Raw genomic sequence first — 5,726 nt, forward strand, 5'->3', positions numbered from 1 at the left:
GCCTTTACTTCTTCCATTATTCCTTCCTGTTTGTTTAGCACTAATCGAAATCAATCTTGAAATTTGCGATAACTAATATAGATTGGGGCATGCTTATCGACCAAATTAGGTGACTACGCGATTTCAAAAATTATTGAATGGTCGCTGTTTGTGGCCGAGGTGATAGCAGATTAGCACAACATTACACAACTCAAACTGGACGAAAGTTTTCTAGCACGAAACGCCATTAGCCGGATGCATAAGTTGCGGCTCTCGAATTTGCATAATTAAGGTTATTTGGCAAAATCCAATCTAAAAATCGTTTATCACAGAAATTGGATCAATAGCCGCATGATGCGTCATGAGAATGGAAATCACCAGTAGGATTATATCCTTTCTGCATGCTGAGGTATCAAGAGGGCCTAAATTCATAACTTTGTCGAGAAATAAACATTGTCTATTGAAAATGGCGCACATCCTGGTTGCATTACATTTAATGCTATAACGTTACTTTCTCCAGAGAATGACTGGCAACTAATCTTAGCTCTACGACCAATTTTCGATGGGATGAAAAATACTAAACCCCTCTACGAGAGGACGATCCAGACGAAAACTGCGATAATTCTTTAAATGACAGCTCTTTTCTGTGGATACCCAAGCTTCTTGCAAAATAATCGATCCAAGCGAAAGTTCTTCACATCTATGTAAACAATCTGTGGCTGCAGCGAAAATGTAATGACAGTTCCACTGCGGAGCTTTCAAGGTCCCTATGTTGAGGACATGCCGGCAGTATTTATTTATTTATTTATTTCAAGAAACCCCTAAAGGCTCTCACAACGAGGGTATTACATAGGGGGGTGACAAAAATTCTATAAACATCTACAGAAGCGTAATAAAGGAATAGGCAACAAGAATAAAATAGCAGAACAGCAACACTCAATGAGACATAATGGAAAAACGCAACATAATAAACAGAACGCAAAAAAATATATTAAATATGAAACACATTGCGGTACAAAACTAAAAGAAAAGCTACGCATCGGATTCATTTTTTAGAAGTTCATGAAATTTAGACGAATTCATTTCAGTTGCGATTGAAGCAGGCAGCTGGTTCCACTCAATAATTGTTTTGGGTATGAATGATTTCGCAAAAGTTGAAGTGCGGCAAATGATGCGTTTGATTTTAAAAGGATGGTCACGGCGTGGAAAGACCGCCGATGTTGATTGAAAGAAATCGTCATGAAGCAACGGATGATGGTAAATTTTGTGAAAAAGCGTTAAGCGAGCAAGTTTGCGACGATGGGAAAGGTTATCAAGACCAGCACGAGCCTTTAAGCCTGTAACGCTAGTGAAACGTGAGTAATCTGAAAAAATGAAACGAGCAGCACGGTTCTGCAGGGATTTGATGTTATCTACGAGGTAGGTTTGATCCGGGTCCCATATGGCTGAAACGTACTCGATTTTAGGTCGGATTAGGCTGATATAAGCAAGTTTACGCACAGGCACCGGGGCGTGTCGAAGAAGGTTACGTTTTAAGAGGCCAAGAGAATGCTTAGCAGCTGCTAGAATCAGATCAATGTGATAGTTCCAGATTAAGTCGGACTGAAGGTGAACTCCTAAATATTTGTAAGTAGAAGCTGTCTCAAAAGTTGCGTGATTAATAGTGTATGCGGTTGGGAGGCGGAAAGAGTTTCTTGTAAAGGAGACCAGCTTTGTCTTAGAGTGGTTTAGGATCATTAGCCATGATGAACACAAAGTGTTAATTAAATCAAGGTGAGTTTGTAAAGATTGGTGGTCAGTTTCACATTTAATGGCTCGGTACAAAACACATTCGTCAGCGAACAGTCTAATTTGGGAAGATACACAAGTGAGTAAATCATTAATAAATATTAGAAGGAGCAGGGGACCAAGCACGCTCCCCAGGGGTACACCGGATGTGACTTGAGCCATTGAAGAGTTAGAACCATTAACAGCTGTGAACTGAATGCGAGATGAGAGGAAGCCTTCAATCCATTCTAAAACCTGAGGGTGAACATTGAGATGCGATAACTTTAGTAGTAGTCTAGGGTGGGGGGACCCGATCAAATGCCTTAGAAATATCGAGAAACAAAGCGTCTACTTGAACTCCGGCGTCTACTAACGATAATAAGTCGTTCGTAAAACCAGCAAGCTGAGTGTCGCAAGAAAAGCCCTTGCGAAAACCATTCTGCTATTTAAATATGATGTTGTGATCTTCAAGATAACTAATGATAGGGTGTGTATGACATGGTCAAGGAGCTTTGAGAAGGTGCAAGTCAATGAAATGGGTCTATAGTTTAGGGGATGAGAGCGGCTGCCAGATTTGAAAATTGGCATTACTTTAGGTACTCGCAAGTCATGAGGGATGCAGCCAGATGATAAAGACTGAGAAAAAAAGTGCAGATAGAACTTGAAAATTACTCTGAGATATATTTCTAAGTATTTTGTAGTTAAAGCCGAGCGGGTCCGTGCTTGTAGTATCTTTAAGGTTATTTAATAAAGAAGGAATACCATCATCACTTATGACTATAGAGGGCATGGAATAATCGCGAAGTGAACTGAGTGCTGGAGAGGGGTAATGACTGCATGAGTGAAAACAGACGAAAAAGCGTTGTTAAAGAGTTGAGCAGAATGGCCGTCGTCCAGCTGATCACCATTAGAATTCGTTAAGGATGAATCGGGACGTGAATGTGGGTTAATTACGCTCCAAAATCTTTGGGGATTATTAGATAGCATAGTGGGTAAGACGTCACTGTAAAACTGGCGCAAGGTGGCTTTCAGCGTTCTTTGGTAATCCTTGTAGCTGTTCCTGTAGGTTTCCCACGTAATTAATAGGTTGTTAGCAACTGCCTGCCTATACAAACGCTTTTTTCTTTTTATTGGCTCTTCGCAGCCGCTCATTGAACCAAGGCGCTCTTTTACTGCACCTAATTGAGATAACCGGTATGAATCTTGTAATCTTGCCCTTGTACGTTCACAAATTTCGCAATGTATTCCAATGTTTCTAGTATTTCTCTGCGTTTGGCATGACTAAGCTGTTTCCTCGTCATACTGTCATGTGGGGCGTAATGGGGTTTTTTCAAGCCGCTGCATGCGGCTTTTACCCTTATGTCCACTCTCATTCAGTATTATGTGGAAAGAGAGAAATAAAGATTATTATAATATTATTATTATTATAATGAGGTTAACTAGGGTCGTTTTGAACAGTGTCCAGTTCTGCTCAATGGAACGGAAAGCAGATTCAGCTAAGAACCGCCCAGAAAAGTGGTTAATTCGAGATTCCTCTGGTCAAAATTAGCCCTGTTTTAACACCTGATTAGCTTTGAGGCAGTTTTCCTGTCAAGCATACGGTGATTGATGCACCCGGTAATGATGTCATAGTCAGAAAGACCACTAAGGTGAAATAGTTTAGAAAAAAGCATCTGGATTATTGGTTAGAATCAGGCATCTATTACGAGGCGCCTGTAGAATGCCATCCTTTAGGAAATCCCTATGGCAGGGGTCTCATCCTACGGCTTCCAAGGAGTGCCCTGAGCGACTGAAGAAGACACCCTCAACGTCACAATAGTAACCAACCGCCGGGACCACTCACGATCGAAGTCTCCGTCACGCACAGACCAGCAGCGGAAGCATTCCCGCTCCAGGTCTCGTTCCTGCTCGCGCAACCAACAGGGAGTGACCCGGAACCTCAGAGGATCTGATGCGCCGGGATCACTAACGGCGAGCAGGTCAGCACGGCTCTTCCCCTCTCACACAGCGCCTCAAAACAACACCCTCTCACACCTACGCCCATCACCCACCCCACACAATTCTTTGCCCATGCACAGCACCCATAGTCAACAAATTCTAACTGAACAAAATGTCATCAGAGGGGAAAACAAACAACTTCACGAGGAAAACAACAAACCTCTCACGCACATCGCAGAACTATACTCCAGTCAGCAGTGCAAACCAATAAGCACACCCTCATTGCCATCATCTTCGGGAAGTTCTGAACCCATGATTCTCGCGGAATCAGCAAAGCCGACAGAAATCGCACAAGTCGAGAACAAAGCCGATGCACTGAAACAGCAAATGCTAGCAATGCAACAAAGCATCCACAACTGGCAATCATGTAATAGATGAAACACGGCTCGCAAAAGATCAGTGACGTAAGAAGTGCAAACACTGGCACAACAGGAAATAGAGCAGGGACACCCTACCGATCCAACCTTAAGCCAGGATGAATAGCAACACCATCCACAGGAACGAAAACGCAATCCTGATCTGGCTAAGGAATCATCTCAGCTACAAACGCAATCACGGATCATTGAGACAGTACATAAGTAACGCCAAAACGGCACCAAGTGTAATCCCACTGCAGGACACAAGCACACACTCAACTCAGTACGGCTACAATACACATACCACCACGCCTGAAAGCCGTGTGGCCGCTCTCACAGCCAAAACGCTCACGACAATTAATACAACATAAAATAGACGGCAGTGACGTCGATCACAACTTAATTGAGTTGCTACCGCCCTAACGAGACCGAAGAGCCTTGTCCTACTGAACATCTGCAGACCACCCAAGAAGAAGCAGGCCAAGTTCGACGACTTGGTCACCAAAGCGATTGTCATAGCCGAAAACAGTAGCCTGCTGATAGTAGGTGACTTCAACGCAGCTCACCAAACCCTCCAGCTACACGACAGCCACACTAAAATGCACTGCATGCCAATACATGATACAGCAGCACCGTCTCACCATTCTCACAGACCTCGCATACCCCATGCGTCTAGGAAATAGCGTCTCCAGAGATACGTGCGCTGACCTTACCCTCACGGAGGGGCCACAGCAAGCCACCTAGCACAACACGGAGGAAACCTTGGGCAGTGACCACTGCATACTTGACACCACATTGAACGTAACGCATGTATGCCACCCGGTAAAAAATACAACACTGACCGATCGAACAGATTTTCGTAAAGAGCGAGCGGATGACTCCTCAACGGGTATTACGGATCTTCAACAGTGGGTAAGAGAGCTCTAGCAAGACCTAAACAGACATTCCAAACAGATCACACTCACAACTAACATACCGCAGTAGACCCGCACCTTCTTTACCTGTGGGAAGCACGTCGAGGCTTTCTTAGGACATGGAAGCACCAAAAACATAATCGCAAATTGAAACTACATATAGTGAAACTCACGGCAACCGCGGAATTTGATGCTGGGGAGCTCAATCGTCACAATTGGTGACAACTATGCAGCAAGTTGCAGGGCACTCATAGCACGACCAAAACGTGGTCGCTGCTGCGCCATCTTCCTGACCCTACGCAAAGCAAAGCAGTTAGCCAGCAAACAATGCAACGTCTCCTCCACAACCATCCAGCTTCTGGTGACGACTTCAGGGAGATTGTTGTGGACGCGCTACATAGACCATTTCGAACCCGCACATGGACAACCTCCCACGCACAGCAGGGGCGACGACCACGACCATGACAACATGATCATCTCTGAGGTGCAACAAGCAATCTATGCAGTCAATGAAACACCACCCTATTCAAGGACAAAATAAAGAACAAACTCCTGCGCAATCTGGATGACGGCACCATTCAATCTCTTTTTGACTTCTTTAATCATCATTGGGAAGCAGGTACGATACCAGCGGATTGGAAGCACGTGGACATCATACTCATTCCTAAGTCTGGCAAACCCTTCAGCTTAGAAAATCTGAGACCAATATCAT

Source organism: Dermacentor albipictus, unplaced genomic scaffold (genome assembly GCF_038994185.2).
Source record: "Dermacentor albipictus isolate Rhodes 1998 colony unplaced genomic scaffold, USDA_Dalb.pri_finalv2 scaffold_88, whole genome shotgun sequence".
In the NCBI taxonomy this organism is placed as follows: Eukaryota; Metazoa; Arthropoda; class Arachnida; order Ixodida; family Ixodidae; genus Dermacentor; species Dermacentor albipictus.